Source organism: Eriocheir sinensis, chromosome 10 (genome assembly GCF_024679095.1).
Source record: "Eriocheir sinensis breed Jianghai 21 chromosome 10, ASM2467909v1, whole genome shotgun sequence".
NCBI lineage: Eukaryota > Metazoa > Arthropoda > Malacostraca > Decapoda > Varunidae > Eriocheir > Eriocheir sinensis.
Window position 1 is genome coordinate 16,030,755 of NC_066518.1, and position 19,075 is coordinate 16,049,829.

At 44.3% G+C, this 19,075-nt stretch overlaps 1 long non-coding RNA gene across 1 annotated transcript in view; it reads right to left on the reverse strand.

The window, feature by feature from the left end:
- Positions 1-14,619: 14,619 nt before the first annotated feature.
- The window catches only part of LOC126996648 (uncharacterized), a 177,405-nt gene continuing 172,949 nt past the window's right edge, over positions 14,620-19,075 (reverse strand). The window contains exon 5 of the long non-coding RNA XR_007751323.1: positions 14,620-15,052. This is a non-coding gene — a long non-coding RNA (uncharacterized LOC126996648). The remainder of the gene's footprint in view (positions 15,053-19,075) is intronic.

Here is a 19,075-nt window from a genome sequence, read left to right on the forward strand (position 1 = left end):
AAGGAGGAGGAGTTGGAGGACTAAGAAGAGGTTAGAAGTGCCATGACACACACACACACACACACACACACACACACACACCGTTCCCGTGGCTCAATCGGTAGAACGCTGCACTGCGTGGCTTAACGGCCAAAGAGGCGGTGGTTCGAGCCCCGCTCAGGCCGGATTCTTTCGGTTGATAAGAAGTGGTTACTGTCCCCCTTTGAGCAAGGGGGATGGGGTGTGTGGTGTGTGAGGTCCTGGCAGTACCCAGAGATCGACGATAATGAGCACTTGCTCTCGTCGGGAGGGTACCTGCTGGTGAAACACACACACACACACACACACACACACACAAATAATGCTGAAATATCTGAATAAATAAATACATAACATTAATGATTTTACCGTTACAATCACAAGCAAGCACTTATCCATGGCCCTATTACAAGCTCTCTTGCTAAGAAAATAGACCTGGAATTGACCTCAAGGGAATGGTCAAGGGGAGGGAGTTTGAAGATACCCTAAACTTAACTTTCTATACATTTAGGTGAGGTCATTTTTTGTTGATATATACCATAAGGTAGAGTCCCTTGACAGAGAGAGTACCGACATAGGCGGCCCTGGGCATAAGGCTGCTGGGCGCCTTATTGGCCCGTCGAGCACCTTGCCGACTTTGAACCGAGTTATAAAAAAACAAATTTACCTATTTTGGATGCGGATGCTGCTGCTTTTTGATGTAGCAATGCCTTGTTGCCTGGCCTTCGGCTATAGCAACTGGCCACAGCGGGGATACAAAGTTTATTAATTTCCTGCAAGCCCGCTGCGAAGACAGAGTTGTGCTAATAGTTTTTCGTCTTGGGAGGAAGCCACCTCGTTGGTCAGGCTTATGCCACATATTCAGTGTGTGCCTTGGTGTCATAACCGCAATCCCTTTGTACTGTCTATGGAAATCATTGTGAGAGAGATTTAGCTACAAGGACTGAAGATATCATTCACCTTAGGTCCAGACATCCAAGCTGATGAGGGAAGCTGTCGCCCATATGGCCAAAAATATTGGATGTGATCTCTCGCAAAGGGCTCTAGCTGTTATAACAGATTTACAATGGATATGCAAGCAGGTAACGGAAAGGAAGCAGAGTGCCTTTGCGTTGCTGGAGTTTGGGTAGTGTGTCAGCCACGTGCCCTATGACACGTATATCAAGGCGAAGTTTATGACGTTCAGGAGGCAGCGTCCCTCCCTGCAGGCATGCAAGTGTCACTAGAGGAAGGGATTTGTAGGTAAGAGACAGACTTCCCCAACTGCTGCTTATAATGTTTGACAATGATAAATATTATTAAATCCATTCATCACAGCAGCGGCACTCAAAGAGAAGCACCCAGACTTATTGGAAGTCTCTCAGTACCCTCTGAGAGCCACCGCGCGCCGCCTCTCAAGGTCGTCAGCAACCCACCTTGACACGCGCCTATATCACAGGCTACGTAGATTACTGCAGAGTGCCTGTACAGAGACAGTGGCTGATCGTAAGGCCAATAATAATCTCCTGTCACCTTCTTACAACACATTCTAACAGCTGGTGACCAAATTATGGTTAAGTATGAGCTAGGATGTAATAGTGGGTTGTCAACACTTACTGGTGTAGACACAAAGTGCCTCTTATTTAATCTCCCTGAGCTCAGTGGCTGCTGGCTGTTAGGGGAAGGTGTGTAGGTCTGACACAAGTGTGCTCAGTTTCAGTGGACGACCGTATGACTGTGGAACAAAAATTCAAGAGAGCGTGTGCGAGTGTTTGAAAAGCGCGGCGAATAACGGGGCCAATAATGGAGTCCCAATCTTAGGTTGTCGATACTTTCTCTATCAAAGGACTCAGCCATAAAGTACTGGCTATCATGTGTTTGAACATACCTTAAACTTAACCGCACCTAACCTAACAAAACATTACTGTAAACAGGGAGACCAAGCCAATTGAGGCAGTGTTCCTTTCTGGAGGTGACTGTGACGATGGAGGTGCTGGTGGTGGTGGTGGTATTGCTGGTGAAGGTGGTGAATTCTGCAAGATATGGAAGATATCAGATTTCTTGCACTACATAAATATTTCAGCCCAAAGATACAGGCTGTGGGCTCCCTGTAAGACCTGCAATAACACTGTGTAATCAGAGGCGTTCCTAGAGTATTTGATACCCGGGGCGGAGCATAATTTTGCACCCCCCTCCCCAGGTGTATATATATATATATATATATATATATATATATATATATATATATATATATATATATATATATATATATATATATATGAATGAAATCAACGACCTTGTTAAAGCGCTGAACATCTTCAAGGAAGAAAATGACGACTTTGTCAGAGCGCTGGACATCTTCATGGAAGAAAATAACAACCTTGTTAAAGAGCTGGCCATCTCCAACGTTGAAAATGGAGGAAATGCCCATGAATCTGCTCTCGTCGTCTCCGAAGAAGTCGGTCCTGCAGATGACGAGCCCAGTCTTCAAACTTCACTCGTTCCCGTCGAGGAGGCCAGGGATACAGATGACTTGAATTACAGTATCCAGCTCGTTCCAGTTGACGGAATCTATGACACTGACGAGGACAATCTCCAATAATGACCACGATATGCCCTACTGAGCTCGTTCCTGTTGAGGAGGCCACCCCTCCCCCTCCCCATCCTTCCTCCACCCCATCCTTCCCCCCGGCGTAGCTCCCCTATCGTCGGCCTCCCCTTCCTCATCCTTCCCTCTCCCCATCCTTTCCCCCCGACGTAACTCCCCTATCGTCGGCCTTCCCATCCTCATCCTTCCCTCTCCCCATCCTTCCCCCCCCGGCGTAACTCCCCTATTGTCGGCCTCCCCATCCGCATCCTTCCCCCCGGCGTAACTCCCCTATCGTCGGCCTCCACCCCCCCACCCCCCTCCGGCTTACTCAACCCTGGCAGTTTCTCTCGGTCACCGGCGGTTCTTCGGGCCAAAGCTCTGGTTCAATTTCTCTTCGAGCCCGGAGCATCTTGCACCAAACCGCTCTGTATTTCTCACATTTCTTAAAACCTTTCTATCTATCACTAGATTTATCCTGAAGGTACTATAGTATTTCCATTTGAAACTGGCCGGTGGGGTGTAGGCCTATGCGGGTCAGCCCCGCCCCATGCACATATCTGCCACACACTCTCAAGACTTCTCGCTTCCTCTCATATGTCAGCTACTTAACACCTTTAAATGAATTCAATTAAATGATTGGATAATCTAATAAGGTCATGGTGTTGAGATTGTTTCGTTTTTAGGATAATAACAAAGATTTTGTATAAATACCGCGACACTGGACAACGTTGGAATACAACGTTGTCCAGTGTCGGGGTATTTATACAAAATGGAAATAGTATAGTATTTGAATGAGTGTGTGTGGGCGTTATGCGGTATTGAATAGCCTATAGTGCCGTGCGCGTTCCACTACCAGCAACTCTGACCTCGCCTTGTTTGTCCTTCACACACACACACATACACACACACACATAATATCTGGAAGCGTGTCACCTCTCTTCCCTTCCTCAGCAAGATCTTGATCCTCAGCTTCCGATGGCGAGACACCGTTTTATGGCACGTGTGTGTGTGTGTGTGTGTGTGTGTATGTGACGTCTCCCCTTCCTCTTCTTCCTCCTCCTCCTCCTCCTTCTGTTACTATACTACTACTACTACTACTACTACTACTACTATTACTACTACTGCTGCTGCTACTACTGCTGCTGCTGTTACTACTACTGCTACACACACACACACACACACACACACACACACACACACACACTGCCTTTGTTGGGGGCCAGGGGGGGCGTCTTCTTATATGACCCCAACACCCTTTCCCTTAGCTAAGTCACTGAATTTAGCCATTAGACTTGAGCCTGTATCATGGCACCCCCTTCAAGCTGTCACCCGGGGCGGACCGCCCCCCCCTTTACTACGCCACTGTGTATAATATATAATGCAGAAACACCCACTACACATCTTACCGGGTAGGTAAAAATCATGTTTCTTTATATATATATATATATATATATATATATATATATATATATATATATATATATATATATATATATATATATATATATATAAATATATGGCCTAAATCCGTTGTGTACCTGATTACGCGACACCCTCCCCGTACTACGCCCCCATCATGATATCACAATATGGCAGATATGCACAAATATTCGCGGGCATCCGTAGTGTGTGATGAGAACGCTGCCTGTCAAGCTTGGAAACACTGCCCTGCTACACCCCCTGACTACGTTCTGTTACCTGCCACCCACGTAGCCTTTGCCACCAATTAACTCTTTTTCATGCCATCAACTTACGCTACCAAGATGGCGGTAATTTTTTTTTTTTTCACATCTGAGGTCATGGCTCAAGGGCAACAAAAAGAATACAAAAAGAGGCCCGCTACTCGCCGCTCCCATAAAAGATAAAAGTAATAAGTGGCCAAAACAGAGGTCAGTTTAGGGTGGAGAGGTGCCTTGATACACTCTTCTTGAAAGAGGTCAAGTCATAGGCAGGAGGAAATACAGATGAAGGAAGGCTGTTCCAGAGTTTACCAGTGAAGGGGATGAAAGAATAGAGGTGTTGGTTAACTCTTGCATAAGGGGTTTGGATAGTATAGGGATGAGCATGAGTAGAAAGTCGTGTGCAGTGAGGCCGCGGGAGGGGGGGAGGGATGCAGTTAGCAAGTTCAGAAGAGCAGTCAGCATGAAAATATCGATAGAAAGAAAGAGAGGCAACCTGGCGGCGGAATTTTAGAAGACTATCAGTAAGAGGAGGAGAGCTGATGAGACGAAGAGCCTTAGACTCCACTCTGTCCAGGAGAGCTGTGTGAGTGGAGCCCCCCCACACGTGAGATGCGTACTCCATATGAGGGCGGAAAAGGCCCCTATAAATGGAAAGCATCTGTGCGGGGGAGAAGAACTGGCGGAGACGGTACAGAACGCCCAGCCTCGAGGAAGCTGATTTAGTAAGAGAAGAGATATGAAGTTTCCAGTTGAAATTTTGAGTTAAGGATAGACCGAGGATGTTTAGTGTTGAAGAAGGTGATTGCTGAGTGTTATCGAAGAATAGGGGATAGGTGTTTGGAAGATTGTGTCGAGTGGATAGGTGGAGAAACTGTTTTTGAGGCGCTGAAGGACACCAGGTTCTTGCCACAATCGGAAATAATAGTAAGGTCTGAGGCTAAGCGTTCTGCAGCCTCCAGCCTGGAATCGTTTAGTTCCTGTTGGGTGAGTCTTCTATTAAAAAAAAGTTGAGTAATGCAGAGTGGAGTCATCGGCGTAAGAATGGATAGGACAGTTCGTTTTGGAAAGATCATTGATGAACAACAGAAAGAAAGTGGGAGATAGGACAGAGCCCTGCGGGACACCACTGTTAATAGGTTTAGGGGAAGAACAGTGACCGTCTACCACAGCTGAAATAAAACGGTCAGAAAGGAAACTGGAGATAAAGGTACAGAGAGAAGGATGGAAACCGTAGGAAGGTAGTTTGGAAAGCAAAGATTTGTGCCAGACCCTATCAAAGGCTTTTGATATGTCCAGCGTAATAGCAAAGGTTTCACCGAAACGGCTAAGAGAGGACGACCAAGAGTCGGTTAGGAAGGTAAGATTACCAGTAGAACGCCCTTTGCGGAACCAATACTGGCGATCAGATAGAAGATAAGAAGTGGAAAGGTGCTTTTGAATCTTACGGTTAAGAACTGATTCAAAAGCTTTAGATAGACAAGAAAGTACAGCTATAGGACGGTAGTTTGAGGGATTGGAACGGTCACCCTTCTTAGGCACAGGCTGTACGAAGGCGTACTTCCAGCAGGAAGGAAAGGTAGATGTTGACAGGCAGAGATGAAAGAGTTTGACCATGCAGGGTGTCAGCACGGAAGCACAGTTTTTAAGGACAATAGCAGGCACTCCATCAGGTCCATAAGCCTTCTGAGGATTGAGGCTAGAGAGGGCATAGAAAACATCATTTTTAAGAATCTTAATAACAGGCATGAAGGAGTCAGAGGGGGGATGAGTAGGAGGAATATGCCCAGAATCGTTCAGGGTGGAGTTTTTAGAGAAGTTCGAGAGAAGAGTTCAGCCTTAGAGGCTGATGAGACGGCGGTGCTGGCGTCAGGGTTAAGGAGAGGAGGGAAAGATGAAGAAGTGAAGTTGGAGATGTTTTTGGCTAGATGCTAGAAGTCCCGGGAAGAATTAGAAAAAGCAAGGTTTTGGCATTTTCTATTAATGAAGGAGTTTTTGGTAAGTCGAAAAATAGATTTGGCACGATTCCGGGCAGGAGTGAAGAAAAGAGGAAGGCAAAGGCTGTACAGCCATTTGGAGAGTAATGAGCCTTGCCGAGTCCACTGTGAGGAGAAAGTGGAATCAGCGCGAGAGACTAAAGACTGAAAAGTTCTGGTGCACCTGTGACTGATGGCCGTTTTCGTCTGCACACACACACTCGCACACAGTGTGTGTATGTGTGTGTGTGTGTGTAATTCACCACCACCACGACCTGATCACGTGTTGGACACGTAATCGCCAGCATTACCCTCCCGACATGAGCAAGTGCTCTTTATCGTCGATCTATGGATACTGCCAGAACCTCACACACCACACAACCCATCCCCCTTGCTGAAAGGGGGACAGTAACCACTCCTAGTCAACGGAAAGAATCTGGCCTGAGCGGGCTCGAACCGCCGCCCTGTCATACCGTGTAGCCTGGCAGCGCAGCGTTCTAACCAGTTGCGCCACGGAAGAGTGTGTGTGTGTGTGTGTGTGTGTGTGTGTGTGTGTGTGTGTGTAGGCTACATATTACCTAGAGCTCAAGTCTGCTGTTGTTAAGTATATATAGCATATATTTTTACTGACAATTACCTAGAAAATATTTTAGATGAGACTTGCTGCCCTGAAGACTACCTTCAACCTGGACTCTTCACGACCTCTTGCAGACTCCTTACGCTCTTATGTTCTTACTAAAAGAGGATAAAAATTGAGCTAACCTAGCCTACCCTACCCTGACCTAACCTAGCCTAACCCAGACTCTAGATTCTAAAAGAAGATAAGAAATTAGCCCCGGGGAACACCATGAGCCAAGAATTATGCTACCACTATGAAACACTTGCCAGCTGTGTTGGAGGAAGCACATAGACACCTTTTTATATCACTACAAAGGTTCACTGTCTCAGGCTCCACGAACCCAGGGTAAGAACTCATAAGAGAGGAAAATTCTTGGACGCAAACGTAAAAAACAAGTGGAATAAACTACCCGAGTGTCACCCACAGCCCTTGCGTCAACACCTTTAACCGCTTGCCTGCGGATTTCCTACAAGAAGACCTCACTAAACTACAGGAATGGATAAAAAAGTGGCTGCTACAATTCAATGAAGAAAAATGTAAAGTCCTGCACCTTGGGAGGGGATATCCGGCACACCAATACCACATGGGAAACACTCCACTATCCACCACAGAGGCAGAGAAAGACCTGGGAGTATATTATGTTAAGAGGCTACCAGTGAAGGTGAAATCCGTGGCAATCACAGCGGAGGGGTTAACTATATAACAAAAAATATGAACATATCAAAATATATATATATATATATATATATATATATATACATATATATATATATATATATATATATATATATATATATATATATATATATATATATATATATATATATATATATATATATATATATATATATACGTAATATCCAGAGACAGGTATGCAACTAATGGTGCTTTGTTGATTGTATCTTTGCTATTCAACATGTGTGTGTGTGTGTGTGTGTAAGTCACCTCTTGGTCTGCTGCGGGTCTCTCTCGAGACAGCCAGCCGTTCCCCTACGGAGAAGCATAGCTTATAGTACCGATCTTTGGGTAGGACTGAGACCACTCACACACAACACACCGCGACAACGAGGTCACAACTCCTTGCCTGACGTCGCGTACCTACCCACTGCTAGGTGAACAGGGGCTACACGTGAAAGAAGAAAAACCCAACTTATCTTCACCCGGCCGGGGAATCGAACCCCGGTCCTTCTGGTTGTGAGGCAGACGCTCTATCGACTGAGCTACCGGGCCGTGTGTGTGTGTGTGTGTGTGTGCAATTTACATAAGAACATAAGAACGCAGGAGTCTACAAGAGGCCGGTAGGCCTGTGCGAGGCAGCTCCTTTGACCCTAAGCTCCCGTGTATCTAACCCCACCTAATATCGCTGTCCATGAATTTATCTAATCTATTTTTGAATGTGACAATTGTATTGGCACTCACCACATGACTGCTAAGCCTATTCCACTCATCCACCACCCTGTTAGTAAACCAATTTTTGCCTATGTCCCTGTTGAATCTGAATTTATCCAGTTTAAACCCATTACTTCGTGTCCTACCCGGTTCTCTTACCAACAAAACCTTTTGAATGTCTCCCTTATTAAAGCCCTTCATTCATTTATAAACCTCGATCATGTCTCCACGCACCCTTCGCCTTTCTAGAGAATGCAAGTTTAACTGTTTGAGTCTTTCCTCGTATGGCAAGTTTCTCAACCCCTGAATCATCTTAGTCATCCTCCTCTGCACCGATTCTAACATTCTGATATCCATTCTATAGTAAGGTGACCAGAACTGAACCGCATAGTCAAGATGAGGTCTAACTAATGCTAAATATAGTTTGAGGAAGACTTCGGGGCTTCTGTTGCTTACGCTCCTTGAAATAAATCCCAGTACCCTATTAGCTCGATTTCTAGCTTGAATGCATTGTGCCCTTGGACGGAGATCAGAGCTCACTAAGACCCCTAAATCCCTCTCGCACCCAGACCTGCTTATGAGAGTGTCATTGAAGCAATAGTTATGTGAGGGGTTGTTCCTATCTACACTCAGAATACTGCACTTCCCTACATTGAACTCCATCTGCCATTTATCCGCCCAGTCATACAATCTGTTGAGTTCACCTTGGAGAATACTAGCGTCCCGATCCGACTCAATTACTCTACCGATCTTGGTATCATCTGCAAATTTACTAACATCACTACTAACTCCTGTATCTAAGTCATTGATATAAATAATAAACAAAAGTGGACCTAATACCGAACCTTGTGGGACCCCACTCGTAACACATCCCCAGTCAGACCTTTTACCATTAATTTGCACTCTTTGCTTCCCATTGCTAAGCCACGCCGTTACCCAGTTCAAAACTTTACCCTCTACTCCGTGAGCCTGTAATTTAAGTAACAGTCGTTGGTGAGGAACTTTGTCAAACGCTTTACTAAAATCAAGATATATTACATCATAATTTTCATCTCTGTCAACCGCCTCAAATACTTTATTGTAGAAGGACAAGAGATTGGTGAGGCATGACCTACCTTTTGTGAAGCCATGCTGCGAGTCGTGAATTAAGCTATGTTTCTCTAAATGCTCCCGAATGTTCCTGGCTATTAGGGACTCCAGCATCTTGCCTATAACCGATGTTAAGCTAATTGGGCGATAGTTTGAAGCAACTGACCTGTCCCCCTTTTTAAAAATCGGCGTCACATTAGCTACTTTCCATAGGGTCGGCACATAGCCAGTATTTACCGACATCTTAAAGATGTCGGTTAGTGGGTCACTGAGTACATCACCTAATTCCTTTAATACCCTCGGAAATATCCCGTCAGGACCTGGCGACTTGTTCTTCTTAAGCTTATCTATCTCATCCTGAACTACTTGCCTGGTAATGATTATATCCCTCAATTTGTCGCCATCCCCGCCCTCGTACACCTGAACTCTTTCCGGTATAGTCGTTCAATCCTCCTGTGTGAATACTGAAAGGAAGTAGTCGTTCAACAATGTGCTCATATTTTCGTAATTTTCTACTAGCTCCCCTGTGTTTGTTTTCAGCGGTCCAATTTTCTCCCGTGTTTTTGTTCTATACATCTGAAAGAAGCCCTTAGGATTACTTTTCGCCTCATTTGCTACTTTGATCTCATAGTTCCTTTTTGCTATCCTGGTGTTTTTCTTAACTAATCTAGATAGTTCGACGTACCGGCCCCTGAGATGTGTTTCACCATTCTTTATTTTCTGATAAATTCCCTTCTTTAACCCAATCTCGTGTTTTAGTCCACGAGTCATCCACTTAGGATCATTGTTTTCTTTTCCAAGTGTTCGCTGTGGTATATGCTGTCCTTGCCCCTCTACTATTACTCTAACTAAGTTATTGTAAGACATTTCTACCTGGTTCTCCTGGCTCTCCTGATCACGGCCTGATCACGAGCTGGACTTGTCATTACCAGCAAGTACCTTCCCAATTAGAGCAAGCTTATTATAGGATATCCAAAAAACCTATCCTGTCAATCCTGTCACAGGGTTCCTTAAGGTCCAAGAAAACAGCAAACAACCTCCAAGTGGCACGCCAGCCCTCCGCGGGCGAGCAGCCGGGTGGCCCTTCTGCGGCGGCGAGGTTGACCCGCTTGGTCATCCTCGCTTTGGGCTCCCCCGCTGCAGTCAAGTCGACTGGTCGGTTGCTCGCCCGTGTACTGCTACAGGCTGCTACTGGGCGCCTGCCCGGGGGGCCCGTGCCTCCGTCGTTGCTCGGCGGTTGTTACCCGCGTCTGTGGCGGCGGCGGAGGCTTCCCCCACCCCCGTTACGAGTTGTTAAGTGATCGTTCCCTCTTACAGGGCCGCCTTTAGGCCTAAGGCCCTGTCCCCTATTAAGGGTTGAATCTTTAAAGAAACAACCTCCTATCCTTCTCTAGGTACTTTTTCATTGACATTTTCAGGGCAAAAAACATGTTTTCAACCCCCCTTGTTCATCACCTATACTTTCATTGGTTATTTTCATCATATTTTCATGTAAAACCCATCTATATACCTTTCATGCCATGATGAGTGAGGTATTCACTTATATAATTGTTACAATCATCCCTTCTTCCTTTTAATTTGCGCTGTGACACAATGACCTTGGCACCTCACCAGGCTCACATGCTTCATTACATATCCACTACTACATCCCCAGACTTCAGCATTTATATGTTATCAATGCCAGGAGCCTTTCCAATTATGTAGTATCAATTTCTCTATTGCCTACTCTATCTTACCTCTCTCCTATATTAGTTTTTGTTGCTACGCTTGTCACTTTTAGTCACCCTACCACACTCATTCAACACTTTTTTTTATTTATTACGTATTTCTTTCCTATTACTAGTTATGATCTCTTAGTGTACCTGTGGAGGGCGTGGGTGTGGGATCCCAGGGTGGCATATTGCTGACGACGGACTCGACTGCCAGGCCAGGCACTATCCTCACATGAGTACCAAAAGGTCACGAGCAGCGATGACAAATCTTGCGGGTGTAGAGTAGACGCACCACTTGGCCCAGCTGCTGTGCTGCAGGAACAGAGCCACCATTCTCCAGCAGGACAAACAGCCGGTCAAGTCTGGGGCAGAGAACAGACAGCACAGATATCCAGAGAACCAGTGAAAGCCTTAAAGATCATCAAGGGAATCTGCTCAATGAACACCACTCACTCCTTTTTAGTGCAACTGAGAAAGAAAGAAAGCAGAGCAAAGGAATAAGTGAAAACATTACAAGGGAAAAGAAAGGGGAAGAGGAAGAAAGTGTTAAATTTTGGGCAAGGGAATTAAGTATAGGGGAAAAGAAAAGAAAGGGAGAGTAATGGGAGATGGGAAGATGGCCCTTAAATTATATTTAAAGAGAGTGTATTTTCACCCTTTAAATATAAAACAATGGGAAGGGGGCAAAGAGAGTAGCCCGGAGGAACCCCTGGGTTTGGCGTTGAAGGGCGAGTGAGATAACGCACTCCCCGGCACATGCCATCTATAAAACCTACATACGCCCTCACCTGGAGTACGTAGTCCAGGTCTGGTCTCCTAAACATTCTGTAAAAACTCCACTTTGAACGATTCTGGGCATATTCCTCCTACTCATCCCCCCCCTGACTCCACTATGCCTGTTATTAAGATTCTTAAGAATGATGTTCTCTATGACCTCTCTGGCCTTAACTCTCAGAAGGCTTATGGGCCTGATGGAGTGCCTCCTATTGTCCTTAAGAACTGTGCTTCCGTGCTGACACCCTGTCTGGTCAAACTCTTTCGCCTCTGTCTATCAACATCTACCTTTCCTTCCTGCTGGAAGTACGCCTTCATACAACCTGTGCCTAAGAAGGGTGACCGTTTTAATCCCTCAAACTACCGCCCTATAGCTTTACTTTCCTGTCTATTTAAAGCTTTTGAATCAATCCATAACCGGAAGTTTCAAAAGCACCTATCCACTTCTGATCTTCTATCTGATCGCCAGTATGGGTTCCGCAAGGGGCGTTCTACTGGCGATCTTCTTGCTCTCTTAACTGACTCTTGGTCATCCTCTCTTAGCCCTTTCGGTGAAACTTTCTAAGTTGCGCTAGACATATCGAAAGCTTTCGATAGAGTCTGGCACAACTCTGCTCTTTCTAAACTGCCCTTATACGGATTCTATCCTTCTCTCTGTTCCTTCATCTCCAGTTTAGTTTCCGGCCGTTCTAGCTCTGCTGTGGTAGACGGTCACTGTCCTTCCCCTAAACCTATCAACAATGGTGTTCCACAGGGCTCTGTCCTATCACCCACTCTCTTCCGGTTATTCATCAATGATCTTCTTTCCATAACAAACTGTCCTATCCACTCATATGCCGACGACTCCACTTTGCATTATTCAACTTCTTTCAACAGAAGACCCTCTCAACAGGAATTGCGAGACCCCAGACTGGAGGCTGCAGAACGCTTAACGTCAGACCTTGCTATCATTTCCGATTGGGGTAAAAGAACCTTGTTTCCTTCATTGCTTCAAAACCCCAATTTCTCCACCTATCAACTCGACACAATCTTCCAAACACCTATTCCCTATTCTTCAACAACACTCAGTTGTCACCTTCTTCAGCACTAAACATCCTCGGCCTATCCTTAGCTCAAAATCTCAACAGAAAACTTTACATCTCTCTTACTAAATCAGGTTCCTCGAGGTTGGGCGGTCTGTATCGTCTCCGCCAGTTCTTCCCCGCATAAATGATTTCCATGGATAAGGGCTTTGTCCGCCCTCGTATGGAGTATGCATCTCACGTGTGGGGGGGGCTCTACTCTTGGACAACAGTCTCCTACCTCTTAAATTCCAAAGGCATGTTGCACCTCTTTCTATCTTCTATCAATATTTTCATGCTGACTGCTCTTCTGAACTTGTTAACTGCATGCCTTCTCCTTCCGCGGCCCAGCTGCACACGATTTTCTACAGAAGCTCATCCCTATACTGTCCAAATCCCTTAAGCAAGAGTTAACCATCATCTCCATTCTTTCATCCCCTTCACTGGTAAACTCTGGAACAGCCTTCCTTTGTCTGTATATCCTCCTGCCTATGACTTGACCTCTTTCAAGAAGAGTGTATCAAGACACCTCTCCATCCGAAACTGACCTCTCTTTTGGCCGCCCTATACTTTTTGCTTTGTGGGAGCAACAGTTAGCGGGCTTTTTTTCTACATTTTCTTTTTGTTGCCCTTGAGTTGCTCTCTGTGCTGTGAAAGAAAATGATAACAAAATTGAAAAAAGTGCAGGGAAGAGCAACAAACTAGTACCATCCATCAACCACCTCAGCTATGAAGGACGACTTAGGAGACTAAACTTGCCAAAGCCGGTGGGCAGAAGGAGAGGAGACATGATCCAAGTGTACAAAATTATTCGAGGATTAGAGAACATAAATATAAACAATTTCTTTTGATTATAATTATCAACCACAAACCTTAGGGAGCACCCAAAGCAGATTTTCAAGGAAAGATGCAACAAAATGCAGACCAAGAACTTATTTACTCATGGAGTTACTAATGACTGGAACAAGCTACCAGACCATGCTGTGAGTGCTCCTTCAGTGAACTTTTTCAAAAATAGGTATGACAGTCACATAAACGTACAACAGATGACAATGGAGGCGGGAAGCAGGACCCAGTTAGATCAGAGGAAACCCACGGAACTTATTGCTGAGTCTTATTGGTGAGTCAGCATAAATTCAACGCTTACATGGTCATTGGAGCTAATGGTGATGGAAAGTGGAGGCGAAGCAGGTGGAGTTGAAACTGGTGATGAAGACCCTTGGTGGTGGTGGTGGGGTGGGGGGGGGGGGATGCTGGGCCCATAATGCTGTCAGGAGATCAACACCACTGGAGATTAGATGCTGGTGTTGAGGGGTGGTGTTAACAGGTGGAGGTGACTGTAGCGTTGATTCATAAACATCATGACAAGAAAAAACTAGAATGGGGAGTGTACACTGTGAGAGATAAATACCACGCAATCATATGTTACCACTGTCAGAGATACGGCTATCTTGAGGCCAACTGCACTGCCAAGAACAATGGAGAAGCCCCAAAATGTTACAAGTGCGCTGGTGATCATAAATCAAAAGATTGCTCCATGGCTGAGAGGAAATGCATAAACTGTGTGAGGTACAAGAACCCTGAAATCAACCACTCAACGAATGACCAGTGCTGTGTAGTTCTTCAAACTGAAATTGAAAGAATTCGTAACATAACCGATCATGTCTATTAATTGGTGTTTGAGACTCGAAGATAAACTGTGTGTGATAAATGTTCAGTGAATTGGAAATAATCGTTGGACATTGAATTGTGATAATATAAAGAAAATATCAGATAAATGGAAAAGGAAACAATGGATATTTGTGATACTATAAAAAGGAAAGATATTGTAATTAGCACGAACCAAAACATGGCCAAGTGGCTATAATGATGCCATGTTTATTAAAGGGACATCAGTAAGTTATCCATGAAAGCAATTAAGACTCACTCACTCACTACGACGTTGTGAATAGGTGCATATCGAGGATTATTAGAGGCTAACATCATTATTACTGACGGCCCTGCGGAGCGCTGCGCTGACAGTACAGCGGGGCCTGAAACCTCATCAACGGTAAACGGTGTTGACTGGTGTTGAGAGCAGGGAGATAATCCTACTGGGCTGGTGGTGGGGGTGTTGATAGATGGAGGTGACTGGTGTTGATGGCAGTAGTGATGATATCTCCAAGCCTGAAATAATAATAATAATAATAATAATAATAATAATAATAATAATAATAATAATAATAATAATAATAATAATAATAATAATAATAATAATAATAATGATAATAACAAAAAAATACCTCGTCAGGCCTACCCTTCACCATATATCACAATCTCCTGCCTCTCCCTCACTATCCCCGTCCCTCATACTTACCATACAGAAGCACCATACCTTCCCCTATCACAATACAGTACGCCAAGTCACTATAAGCTCCCTGTATGGTGAAAATCGTCATTATATTAGCGAGTCACCATACTGGACAAACTAAGGTTGACTTTTTCACTATTTTCGCCTCTTCCTCACTATTCCCGTCCCTCACACTCATCACACAGAAGCACCATACCTTCCCCAATCACTATACAGCACAACAAGTCACTATATATTCCCTGTATCGTGAAAATCGTCATTATATTAGCGAGTCACCATACTGGACAAACTATATTATATCACTGAATCTATCTAATCTATTTTTGATTGTGACAGTTGTATTGGCAGTCAGTCACCACATGACTGCTCAGCCTGTTCCACTCATCTACCACTCTGTTAGTAAACCAATTTTTGCCTATGTCCCTATTGAATCTGAATTTATCCAGTTTAAACCCATTACTACGTGTCCTACCCGGTTCTCTTACCAATAAAACCTTATGAATATCCCCCTTATTAAAGCCCTTCATCCATTTATAAACCTCGATCATGTCTCCACGCACCCTTCGCCTTTCTAGAGAATGCAAGTTTAACTGTTTGAGTCTTTCCTCGTATGGCAAGTTTCGTAACCCTTGAATCATCTTAGTCATCTTCCTCTACACCGATTCTAACATATTGATATCCATTCTATAGTAAGGTGACCAAAACTGAACCGCATAATCAAGATGAGGTCTAACTAATGCTAAATATAGCTTGAGGAAGAACTCGGCGCTTCTGTTGCTTACGCTCCTTGAAATAAAACCCAGTACCCTGTTTGCTCGATTTCTAGCTTGAATGCATTGTGCCCTTGGACGGAGATCAGAGCTCACTAAGACCCCTAAATCCCTCTCGCACTCAGGCCTGCTTATGGGAGTGTCATTTAAGCAATAGTTATGTGAGGGGTTGTTCCTACCTACACTCAGAATACTACACTTCCCTGCATTGACTCTATCTGCCACATATCCGCCCAGTCATACAATCTGTTCAGTTCATCCTGGAGAATACTAGCGTCCTGATCCGACTCAATTACTCTACCGATCTTGGTATCATCGGCAAACTTACTGACATCACTACTAATTCCTGTATCTAAGTCATTGGTATAAATAATAAACAAAGGTGGACCTAATAGCGAACCTTGTGGGACCCCACTCGTAACACAGCCCCAGTCAGATCTTTTACCATTGATTTTCACTCCTTGCTTCATATTGCTAAGCCACGCCGTTACCCAGTTCAAAACTTTACCCTCTACTCCGTGAGCCTGTAATTTAAGCAACAGTCGGTGGTGAGGAACTTTCCCTCCCTCCACACTTACGGGGGAAGGAAAGGGAGGAAGAAAGGAGAGGAAAGGAGGAAGAAAGTAATAAAGGAGGAAAGGAAAGAAGGAAGGGAAGGAAAGAAGGTGATGAGAGCGAGAGAGAGAGAGAGAGAGAGAGAGAGAGAGAGAGAGAGAGAGAGAGAGAGAGAGAGAGAGAGAGAGAGAGAGAGAGAGAGAGAGAAAAGATCAACAGAAAGGAGGGAAGAAGGGGAGAGAGAAAGAGAAGGTAAAGAAGGAAGGAGGGAGGGAAGAGAAAAAAAGAGAAAGAAAAGAAAAAAGAAAATAAATAAAGAGAAAAAAGACAGAAAGAAGAAAAGATATAAAAAGAAACTTGCAGACATACACACAGACACACGAACACACACCCTCCCCCCCTTCCCTACTCCCCTCCTCCCCCTCCTACTACCCTTCTCCTCTGCCCCCAACTCCCATTGCCCCACACACCCTTACCCATCATCCCCCTCTAACCCCCAACCCCCCTTCCCTATTCCTCCCCTCCTCCTCATACTCCCCTTCTTCCCTCCCTCCTTTTCCTCTTCACCCCAACTCCCATTCCCCCACAGGAGAGAGAGAGAGAGAGAGAGAGAGGAGTTTGGAAGGAGAGGAAAAGGTGAGGAAAGAGGAGAGTGAGAGAGGGAGGGAAGTCTACGGAGATAATGAAATGTGGCGATACGACTCCCAAGACTTTTACAGCTTCCAATACGTAGATTCAACTTTAACGCAAGGTTTCCATAGAGACGCTAAATGTTTATTCTACACCATAATAAGATAGATAGACACGGAATAAGAAAAGACAAGAAAATTAGGAACACTTTTTTAGGGAACTTAGTTTTGGGACCTATCGCAAACAGCTGGGCGTTGAGGGACATTGTGGTGTTGTTGACTGTTGGTTAGGTGGACGAGTGACAGCCTTTTCCCTTACAGAGGTTATAACTTTCCCAGCTACTGTGTTATGTTGTGTTCCAAGGTTAAAGTTTTTCCCTTTACGGCGGGGGCCACTTTTTTCACTGTTGTTCCTTTCAGTCTCGGATAGTCAAGAATTTCGTTCAGAACAGACAGAACCTTTTCAGATGCGTCCTTCCCCATCACGAGGATCACCAGGGCAGTCTGTACACGTATCATTCGCTCTTCTATGGCGACGATGAACTTTCCTTCATATTTGCCGGTTTTGTCATTTTTTTCTTCCTTATTGCTCACAGTTACATTTTCGGTTCTGCCTTCTGCCTCTGTCTTACCTCCTCCGTCAGTAAGCTTTCCATGTTCAACCGTATTCGAAATATTGAGGTTCTCAGGAGAGATTTTGGTAAGCGATTCTTCGTCTATGACAGTTTTGTTTCCTGTTCCTTTACTGTCTTCATCTTTAGTAACATTTTGTACAACTGTTACTTCATTTTTTATCTCACCTCCTTCGTCAGTAATCTTTCTATGTTCAACCGTCTTCGAAATATTGAGGTTCTCAGGAGAGATTTTGGTAAGCGTTTCTTCCTCTATAACAGTTTTGTAGAACATATTTTTTGTGATTATATTTAGTATGCCAATGTGAATGAGCTAGCTATGTAGGAAATAATGACGGAAAGTGTGCACTACTTTATAGGTAGCCTACTATCGCCTTCAGTGCTACTGCTGTACATTGCTTGTTTTGAAGAGCTCGTTCTCCCTTGAAAACTGGCAGTATTATTATAGTACTTTGTTTCTTAGGTGATGTCATTGATTGTTAGAGGGCCGTCATTCAATTAAATTACGAATATTTTTTAATCATGAAATTAACTATATTATCTCAATCATATATATTTGGTACGTGTCATTGAGACAATGCATGATGTCATGAACAGCCAATCAGATGAAAGGGGGGCGGAACTTAGCCAGTATGGAGGAGGGGCTTCTAGGTGCAAATTGTCCAAGTTAATATGAACAGACTGTAGTTATCTATTTTATTACCATTGTAACGATTTCAAACAAAATTTTAAAACACCTTAAAATTGTTGATTAGTCCATATTTGTACCTACTATACTCTTACGTAAGCAGTTCCTCTGAAAGCTTTTTACAGCGTTTTGTAAGAACTTACGGCGAAGAAAACAGGAAGACATAGACTCACCAGGTGTAAACCTGGATTTCTGGGATCCTTCAGGTGATGACAATTACTTAAATTCTGCAGGTGATCACGAATTCGTAAGCTCTGCAGGTGATGACAATTTCTTAAACTCAGCAGGTGATCACGAATTCGTAAGCTCTGCAGGTGATCACATTTTCTAATCAGAAGCAGGCTCAAGGGCACCTTACTTGGTCACAAAGTAGTGTCATGATTTCCTCATTCCAAGAATAGACGAGTGGAATATTCCGTGGAATTCCTCTCCCGCGGAAGCATTATTCTTACTTTTCAACGGGTTAGTGCACAAAAGTGGGCGGAGCTTATTCAATTCATATTCGTTTATTGCTGCCAAAGCTGAACTATGTGTGGGATACATGACCCACTATTACTTAGTGCAT